This window comes from Nycticebus coucang, chromosome 13, assembly GCF_027406575.1.
Source record: "Nycticebus coucang isolate mNycCou1 chromosome 13, mNycCou1.pri, whole genome shotgun sequence".
Lineage (NCBI taxonomy): Eukaryota > Metazoa > Chordata > Mammalia > Primates > Lorisidae > Nycticebus > Nycticebus coucang.
Genome location: NC_069792.1, coordinates 51,530,050 through 51,540,972, shown reverse-complemented (window position 1 = coordinate 51,540,972; position 10,923 = coordinate 51,530,050). Strand labels below are relative to the sequence as shown.

Below are 10,923 nucleotides of genomic sequence, written 5' to 3'. Positions count from 1 at the left end.
CGCCATCAATTCCTGGAATCTCAGTCAAACTGGCCTCATGCCAAAGGGAAGTGGTTCACACCTTGGAGTCTGGTGTGGGTGCTGGCTGACACTCCGGAGGATCCTACACCAAAGCTGTGGTTCCACACAAAACAGTGTGTGGACGAGGGGTGAGGGGATCTGCTCTAGGAGAACTTTATCTGTCCTTTTTTTCATGTTCTTCCTCTCTTCCTACTCCCTAGGAGGGACACCTTCCTAAAAGTCAGGCCAAGCTTAACTTTACTATAAAATTAAATCTTCCAGATAAATATGTTCAATACCCCATTGACAGAAGCAAATTAAACTGGACCCTTCCTCATACACACTCACAAGGGGGCAGGCAGGTAATATATTGAAGCAAATGTGTTTTCAAGCCAGCTTTTAAATAAGATTTCTAATTATCAGTATGCTGTTCACTCAGCAACCCTCCTCCACGTCTTTAACACCACTTTCACAACTCTTAGTTCAAGAACCACTTAAGAAATAAATAATTCATGGCAACTGAAAGCATGATAATTTTCTGTGAGGCATAATGGCTGGGTTTTTAGGCCCATGGGCAATAAAAATGTGCTACCTCAGAACCATCTCAACTTCTTTATGGAAAGTGACAAAAAGAGACCTAGAGAGACCAAAGAAGAGCAAATCTCACCTTTGCAACAAATGTATTTTCCCTATCACTTAACATTCTAACTCTGAGGGACAAAATTAGGAACAGAATTAAATTCTTCCTTCAGAGAAGAGAAAAGCTAGCAAAAATGAGCATTTCAGGTTCTATTCTAAGATGTCATGTATTGAGTCCTAAATTTGAGAGATGGATCATGTTCCTTCAGAGGGCACATCAACCAGCAAAGGTTTTCTGAACTTTCCACACAAGCTCTTCTTACCATTTCCACACAAGCAGATTGCTTCTTACCATTTCCACACAAGCAGATTGCTTGCCAGCCATGATATGCACCAACTGTGTGACCCTGGGCTAGGGGCTTAATCATATTGAGCATGATTCTTAATCTGTAGCTAGGAAAAATACACCTCTCTTATGGGGTGTGTGTGTGTGTGTGTGTGTTTTTTTTAACAATTAATGGGATATTAAACAGTACAATCCTAAGACACATTCTTTCCCAAATATTGGTCCATGAACTCTCTGCATCAGAGTCCCTTGAAGGCTTAATGAAGTCTTATGTGGCAATCTACACCATTAGATGAGGGCTGGGTCCAGCCCAGTTGGCATTTTTAATCAGTATTTTAGTGAGTGAATTAACGATCCAGGTGCAGTGTCTCATACCTATAATCCTAGCACTCTGGGAGCACTCTGGGATCCTCAAGAGGATCGCTGAGGTCAGGCAAAAGAGCAAGACCCTGTCTCTAACAATAATAGAAAAATTAGCTGGGCATTGTGGTAGGTGCTTGTAGTCTTAGCTATTCAGTAGGCTGAGGCAGGACGATCACTAGAACCCAGAGTTTGAAGTTGCTGTGAGCTAGGCTGAGGCCACAGCATTTCAGCTTGGACAACAGAATGAGACCAGCTCAAAAACAACAACAACAACAACATCAAAAAAAAAAAAAAAAAAAACCCAAACCCCAAAACCAGAGAACAAAAACAACAAATGAATTAAGGCTGGTTGGTGTACTCACCAAACTATGAGGCCCAATCTGGGTTTGAACTGAAGACACAAGAGAGCGTCAGACCAGTATTTACCATCAAGCTGGCAGCTGATGGCAGCTTCTCAGTTCCCAGCATCTCTGCTTCTGGCTCCAATCTGCCTTTCATGCTGATACCAGAGTGATTTTCCAAAAATGCAAACCTGGCTACTCTGCTCCCTGCTCCTGACTACAGGCACCCAACCTCAAATCTTTGCCTTTCCAGCCTCCTTCAACTGCCTGGGTCTGCTCTGCCCAGGCTGCTCTCAATTCCTGCCCATCTTTGTTCTTTTGGTTACATTTCAACTTAAATGTCATCTCCTCTGGGGGGGTTTTCCCTAACCACCGAGTGACTCTCAATGACACAAATGTACTTCACTCTCTGCTAGAACCTAACACCTGCTATACTACCTTGTTATGTGATCGTCTCCTCTCACCAGGAAGAGCAGGTAGCATACCTGTTTCTATATCCTCTACCTATCACAGTGCCTGGGACATAGTAGGTACTCAATAAACATCCGATGGATGCCCACCTTAATTAATTATTGGTCTACCCTACCAGCCCTGGTTAATGAATAGAAAGTTGCATTTCTTACCATGCAAACGGAAACTCCAGCACAGAGAGTTTGCTTTGTGCAATATCTGTGCTTGGCAAAACCTGATACATAACTAGAATTTCTGTAAACTGATTCCATACTCCATTAAAGAAAGCTGGCATTTTAAGAATTCTTATGAAGAACTTTGTAAAGTGAGCCATTTTGTCTTTATTTATTTATAAAACTGGATTTTCACATAAATTTCACATTGGTCTTCCTTAAAACAGTTAGCTCTAACTAGTTGTTATTAATACCAAAGTCACCTCACTTAAATTTTACTACTTAATTATAAAAATATTGTCTTTGGAACAAAATATCCCTGAGTTATAAAGCATAGGGCCTAGAGAGTGTTGTGAAGCTACAACAGAACACATGATGGGCCCTCTAGAAAATTAACACACATTCTGACCACAGACAGTCTGGAAAAGAGACTTGTTGAAAAGCACTTTATAAAGAAACCTACCATCTGCCCAGGTCCCGGACTTGTTAATATATAAACAAAGATTTTAGAAACTTGTAAGTGCATTAAGTAAGAATAAAAGAAACCTATAAATAGATGATAGTTCTATTTTGGTAGTGGTCTCCACTAATTCAGAAAAATTATATTTTATATAAAAGTTTTCCAGCAAAGACTTAGCCTTTCATCTTTCTAGCAAGTGAAGATCTCCACTTGAGAACTTAATCAGTTCTGCTGTGTGTGCCTTTTAGCCAGGAACTTTCTAAGTGAACTGATGGCAGGTGACAGATGGGGAGGGCTCATGGCTCTGGTTTACAGAGCCTTACAAAAACAAAAATGGAAATACCAGGTTGCAAGGAAGGAGGCTCAAGTTCAGAAAGGAGAATCAGGTGCCGGTGGCCAGTCTCATGAGGAGGTAAACATAGGATTCGCATGGAATGGTTTCTGGCCTGCTGAGAGCACGTGGTTGCTAGGAACTTACTGGTGAGAATATAAGCCCAGAGGGGCAGGAGTCACCCCAGCCAGGTGGGCTTACCAGAACCCATTTTCCTGAGTTGAAACTGAAAATTAACAGAGGCATGAAGTATTATTTTCTAATCCCCTCCCATCCTTTTTCAAAATTCCCTGCTACTGCTTCCACAATGGCTCCCTTATTACTTACACTAGACAGGTTGCACCCTCTGTATCAGGGGTTCTCTATGCTGGCTGCATTCCTGGGGAGAACTTCTAAAACCCACCAAGGTCCAGGCCGCACCCCAGGGTACTTCATTCTGGCATACCCTGGGCATCAGTATGTTTTAAACCTCCCCAGGCAGTAGTAAGCTGTAGCCAGCAGGGAGAATCATGGCTCCAGGCAGAGTGCAATGGCTCACTCCTGTAATCCTAGCACTCTGGGATGCCAAAGGAGGTGGATCCCTTGAGCTCAGGAGTTGCAGCCCAGTCTGAGCCAGAGCGAGACCCTGTCTCTATTAAACATAGAAAAAAATTGGTGAGTGTTGTGGGGGCACCTATAGTTCCAGCTACTTGGGAGGCGAAGGCAAAAGGATCACTTCAATACAGGAGTTTAAAGTTGCTGTGAGCTAAGCCGATGCCAAGGCACTCTAGCTGGGCAACAGAGTGAGACCCTGTCTCAAAAATAAAAAAAAAATAGAAACATGGCTCCATAGAGCATCATGAGAGCTGTGGCGGGGCAGGGGCAGAGGGTGTATTTAAATGAGGAAGGGGGTGCAGCAGTGACAGGGTGAGGCCATCAGTTTTTTTAACAACAGGAAATGTGGTAACAAGAAAAATGTGTGCAAACTCAGGAAGATGCCTGGCAAGAGAAGGCAGGTGTAGTATCAAGGCAAGACAAGTTTAGCTCTTTGAAGTTGGGAGACAGAAGAGAAAACGATACTTACGAAGAGCTGTAAGACCTGTGAAGAGACAACTGGCAGAGGCTGGCATAGGAGGTGGGTATACACCAACGAAGACACCCAGTAGAGAGGTCTGTGGGTAGGAAAGGTGGGGTTCATACTTCTACAACTGAGTGGCAATGATTCAACGTCACTTCATACAGATGGTTCCCTTTCAGACAGATTTTGGTGGCACACTTAAAGCAATTAAAACTTTTCAAAAAGAGGTAATAAACAGTACCAATGTAGTTTCTACTGCATGTTTATGTGTTCCTATGAAAGGATCCAGAATTCCCGCCTCTTCCTTGGCTGACCATTAGCATCGTGATGCTCTTTGACAACTTATTGAGGCTACTCTGAGTATCTGGGAGCCAACATTGTTGGCTGTTCCTATAAGTGTGCAATTTTCTTTTTTTTTTTAATCTCACGTTGGTGCTATACTACACTCTGCTCTTTCTTCCAATTTGTGGAAACCGGATCCCCTTGCATGCAAATGGGTCCCACAATCTGTAGTACATTCTGCCTAGTGTATAATAACATTGCCCACACAAGTATACATTTCACTTGTAACAAAAGCAAATTTTACAAATCAATCAAAATATTCAATCACATTCATGATGGGTAGCAACTTAGAAGTGGTATGGGAAACAAGTTAAGACCCACTGGCCTGCATTTACAGTTTTTCTAAGTACCGCTGTGAGAATCTAGAAATTAACACAGATGTGAAATTTATGGTTAAAAGACTAATGAGGCTTCCTAAGTATCATTAGGCAAATTATATAAAATGATTATGCAGAATTTAACAATTCTCAACAAATCTTTACTATCTTGCTTTGGATTGCTGTCTTACTTCTGAGTTGCAGGCCCACTAGAGAATCTCATGTAGTTCTCTTCGCATCTTTATCTTCCTTGAATTCTAAGCATCTTTATCTGAGGAAAATTTACTCTAGTGGAGTCTCATCCCTGGTTTTAATCTCTTTCTATAGCTGTGTAGGTTCACTTCCTGGGATTTTGCCAGGGAAGTGAGGATTGCCAGGCCTGAGGCTGGAACTAACCAGGATAACAGTGGCCATTGCTACCTTTGGGTTTTTTTCAGGAATATCTTTTTGATCCAACAAAACCATCTTATTCTTTCTGGGCCCAAGGGCTGGAGCAGATGAACATAGCTACAGTCCAGAGCTACAGCAGGGAGGTAAAGCCACAAACCACAAATCTGGATGGCCATAACACATCCATACCTGGCTTTCTTCCACCAAAACTGACCAGCTAATTTGGCATTTTGTCAAACCCAATGGGAAAAATATGTCCATGGCTAAGTTATATAAGGTCAGAGCCATTATTTGAAATGCAATTTCCTGGGACACGGTAGGACTGTCTTGCAAACCTTTATCTACAATTTTGAAAAGCAAAAATTTCTGAACACAGTTGCTTTATTATTTTGCTACCAAATGAACGTAGGCAAAATCTGACCTGAACTGCCATGAGGTTATTTAGTCTTTTTCTGTCCAAGTAAAGGTGAACTTTCATCCACTTTGCTACAGAAATTACTGTGTACTCCCTGTATCCCATGAGGATATTACACTAACATACAGTATACAACAAACTATAAAAGCTGAATTCTTAAAGACATTTGGCCCCAAAGGGTTTGGCTAACGCATGGTTGACCCATATACAACTCATAGACAGGTGAATTTTCTAGATTTAATCCTTTTATAGTTTCCCCATATCATGTGGGTATTTGCCTAACCTCAGATTTTCAGTGATTTCTGTAACATTATTTTAGTAGTTCACAAGTGTAAGTAGTTTAGTTCATGTGGGGAGGGGGGGGTCACTGACACAGGAACAAAGCAGGACACACCTGGAAAACAGGCACTCTGTACACCCTTTAATGTAGAACATGCACCCTTTAATGTAGAACATGTAGAACACACACACTCATCTTCTCCTTTGCTGTATTTTTCACTTTATCAGTCTGAGAGTTCCGATAACTAAGTGTACCCAAGCCCACACCATAGCATGTGTATGGTATGAGCAATATAAAAAATTCAAAGGTGATGATGATGTTGAAAAGAAGTTATTAAGCTACATTTTTACTGTTGGACATTAATATCCCATGTGAAACACCCAGATATTTGCTAAGGTATAGAGACAGAAAGTGAGACAGAAAAGAGAAAACAATGAAAAGATTAGTGGTTGTCTGGGGCTGGCAGTGGGAATGAGGATTGATTGCCAATCTGATCTTCTTGGGGTGACAGAGAAGTCCTAAAACTGAACAGCGGTGATAGTTTCCACATTCTGTAGGTTTACTAAAAAATCAGCAAACTGTACAGTTAAAATAGGAGATTTTTATGGCATGTAAATTATATCTCAATGAAGATGTTAAAAAATTTCATTTCATAAATTACTGAAGAAATACTTTTTTTATTAAATCATAAAGAAGTAGATTATGTACAATGTGCTGATTTCATATACAATTTGGAATGCTTACATCATACTGGTTAATATATCCCTCACCTCACTTAATCATTGTGTTAAGCAAGGGTACATGTCAGATCTATTAAGTATAGACTAAAGTAATAATTTTTATATAAACATCTCCCCTTTTCTCCTGACGTTTCAAATGAATACCAGTTGAAACTAGAAGAGGGGAGAACAATAAATGGAACCTACTCCTGATTATCAAGGGAAAACGAGAAATTTCATCTGCAAACGACTGATACTACGTCTAGACAGAAAACTGATCTCCTCCGGATATTCCCTTATGTTTAGCAAATGAAATTTAAATTGTTTTCATTTTAACATGCCATGCATGCCTCTAATTACAGCACGCATTAAGTTTTATTTAGTAGTCATTCCTGCAAAGAGAGTATAAATTCCTAAGTACAGGAACTATGTCATGGTCTTCACTGTATTTTCAGAACCTAGTAGGTATTCAACAAATGATTATACTGAATGCAATGTCTCCTTTACCAGATCTATCACGTTTCCATGCGCATAAACAACATAACACAGATTAAAGAGATATTCCCTACCTTCCAGATCAGGGTTTCTCATCTTCAGTACTACTGACATTTGGGGGCAGAAACATCTTTGCTGGTGAAGGCCATTTTGTGCACTGCAGAATGTAAAACAGCATCCTGGGCTTCTAACCCACTAGATGCCAGTAACACCTCCCTTCCAGATGTGACAACCCAAAAAACATTCAGACATTGCCAAATGTCCTCTGGGGAGTTGAGAACCACAGCTCTAGATAGAAAGAGTTTAAGGCAGCGCAAACTCACTGTGGCCACATCTGAAGGATGCCTTTCATGCTATCACTTCTGAAGCTGGTGAGAAGTCAAGAAAGAAGAAGCATATGACTAGCAAACAATGATTCTCTGACCACAGGCCTTGGCATGGTGAGAAGAAAAGGAAAGAAATTCTTTTTGTTCTCTGTGTAACTGTGCAGAAGCAAAAGGGTTATTCTAATATAAGGCTGACAGCATTCAGGATATATGGAACTAGGGAAATACACAAAGAGAAGAGTCCACATGCCAAATGGCCTATAGCTATAAAACAGTTTGAAAGAAGCATGCCCCTTGCCAGCACTAGGCTGTGTATCATGAATTGTATCAATGAGAATAATTTTGAAAATGCTATTGAATATGTATTAGGAGGAAAGATCTATAATAATTCAGGTCCTGACATGGCACTATTAGGAAATAACTCAAACAGTTGGAAATGTTAAGAACTGCAATGGTTAGCTGGGCGTTGTGGCGGGTGCCTGTGGTCCCAGCCGCTCGGGAGGCTGAGGCAAGAGAATCACATAAGCCCAAGAGTTAGAGGTTGCTGTGAGCCGTGTAATGTCATGGCACTCTACCTGAGGGCGGTACAGTGAGACTCTGTCTCTACAAAAAAAAAAAAAAGAACTGCAATGGCAGAAACCATTAAATTAAGTATAAATTTAATACATCTGAGTTTTATTTTATTTTTCTCAACAACTGCAGTATTTAGTAATCCTGTTCAAACACAAAGCTTAAAAAGCTGTTATTATTCATATTGTATATTTATAATCAGACTCCAGACTGTTTAGTTTCTAATTTGGAGATATTGAGCATTTTATATTAAGACTAAATTTCAAAACATACATTTTTGGGCAAAGAGACCATTATATAATAACACAAAGGAAAAATATTCTTAACAGTATCTAAGGACATGCAAAAATTCAGAATTCATAATAATATTTTATTTCAAATCATCTTTTTTATTTAGCAAAACAAAGGAGTTGCTTGCAGTATCAACACCAACAATTTAGATTCTACAAATGACACCACTCTAGTTTTCAACCAGTTCTATATTTCTTATCAATCTGTTCATTCAAGGAAAAGCTATAGTAGACAGTTATGTGTCAATTTCTGACACAAGAACGGGACGCCTATCTTTTCCAATTCTGTTTGTAAAAATATTTATATTTTGCTCTTTGTGCCTACTGGTAAACATGAACAGGTTTATGACTCTGAAATACTAAATATGTAATTCCTAAATCTTCTAAGAGAAAGAATATATACAATATGCAAAAGCATGCTATTCAATCACGCTCCAACCGAACACATAATTATGCTATTCGAATTAGATTACTAATTTATACATGTTCTATCATGACAAGTATACACTAACTTTAAAATGTCTGAGTAAAATTCAATGCCAGTAAGGAATAAGAGGAAAAGAAAATTTAATGACATTTTAGAAAATGAACTCCTAGTTCATAATATAAAAACATAAACTCATGAAAAGACTAGTAGGAAATGCAGCTTAATTGTTCATCTTAGCAGTGAGTAATAATACAGAAGCGTCAAGTCTCCTGAACAGAATACTAACTCTAGGCCCTTCATTATAACATTGTCATTGGAAGAAACTGAGACACACGAAACATGAAATGGACAAATTAATCTTTACTTTTCTTCATTTGAGTTTCCTCACATATTATTATAAATGCAATAAAATCATATGTAAAATATCCTATTACTTTATATTATTATTTAATTTCCATACGTCTACATTGTAATTTTCTCAAATGCAGTGGACTAAGGCTACTCCTAATACATCAGGAATGGTAATAGCTAACAGAACGAAAGTAGCTGCTTGACATTTTATAAAACTTTTAAAATTTTATAAATGTAATGTTACTTTTGAAAATCAGCATCAGTAGCAAAACAGCAAGTCACCAAATGTCACAAATGCATAAGCCCCTTTGGATTCATCTTTTCCTACTGGAGCTAAAATGTAAAATTGGCACCATGAAGCTTGAAATTGAGATTTAGGGATAACATTGGCACCACCATTTTTTTTTTTTTTTTTCGGAAAGGCATCTGATGTATTTTCTGAATAAGGCCTTGATCAAGGTAATCAATCCTCTTTGTAGCACATTCTACACTGCCCATAAATAAAGGAGTCTTTTTAAATTAACATTTCCAGTATCAATGACCAGTCCAGACATCCTCATTTCAAGCGCTGGATGAGTCCCTGTGTGAGTCCAAGGTGCAGAAGCTGTGTTCGGGAGAGGTTTGCTAGGTTAGGGAAGGCTGCGAGCAGCTTCTCCCATGCCAGTTCCAGCAGGCTAGGTACCACCAGCCAGATCTTAAACAGTGACCCAGTCCGTTTGTTTTCATGGAAGTTCACCACTCCTCCATGAATGTACATGCAACCAGCTGGTGTAACAGCAGCACAGTGAAAATAAACTGGCTCTGGCATGGTAGCTGGGAGCTTTACCCATTGAAATGTCTGCAGATTCAATTTCCAGATATCTCCCAGGATCACTTCTCCATTATAGCCCCCACAAATAAATACATCATTTTTTATCTGAACACAACTGTGACACCTTCGAGCTGCAGGAAAACCCATTTTTTCATGGGGCTTTGTTGCAATTTCCTCCCATGCATTTGTTTCAAGGTTGTATGCATGGATTTTATTTAAGGAATAAGCCGTCCAGGAAGTACCACCTCCCAAGATGTAAATCCTCTGCCCATCCATTGCATGGATTATGTGCAATTTCATGTCTGTATCTCTCTTCTGGTAGATCACAGGACAGATTGTTTGGTTTCAGTTGTGTCCACTCTCCGGTATTAAGATCTAATTTGTGCAAGTCTGTGCTGTAAATATAGCCTGTTGTCATAAAGGGAGCCATTGATGATAGCCATGGCCTGTCCATATATACGACTGGGTTTCTTCCCCCGACAGCTGAGCAAAGCCCATCTCTTATACTTCACATTACAGACATGGACATCATTGCCATTACTCTCGCCAAACGGGATGCCGGTACCTCCAAACACTAACAAGTTGTTTCCATGCAGCACAACTCTCAAAAACCTGTTAGGGATCCTTATGATGGGACAGGACTGAATGAAGCGCCTCCTAACTGGGTCCCATGGTATTTTCTTCTTACCTGGCAGGTGCGGCTGCCCGGAGAGTTGCACGAAGCGGTTGAGCTGGCCAGTACCCCAACCCCCGCTGCCCCCACTGCCCCCGCTGGTCCCGCTACCTCCGCCACCACTGCTGGCAGCACCTCCTCCCCTCCGGCGGTTGCTGTCCCAGCCCTGGGCGGCCGACATGACCCCCTAACAATTTCCGCAGCCCAGTCACGGGAGCCCCTGACCCGGCGGCACCAGCGGAGCCTCCTTCCTGGGCTCCTCAACAGACCCGGGAGACAGGGGCGCCACCATCATTTTGGCACTTGCTAGAAATTGCTTTCATCTGGAAATTGCCATTTAGTAAGCCTCCTAGATATTTTTTTGTGAAATAAAAAAAAAAAAAATGCAGCACCATAAGCTTTCCAACAACCATAACG

At 40.4% G+C, this 10,923-nt stretch overlaps 1 pseudogene; it reads right to left on the bottom strand.

The window, feature by feature from the left end:
- Positions 1-9,496: 9,496 nt before the first annotated feature.
- LOC128563395 (kelch domain-containing protein 10-like) lies at positions 9,497-10,687 on the bottom strand (annotated as a pseudogene).
- Between the last annotated feature and the right edge of the window lie 236 nt (positions 10,688-10,923).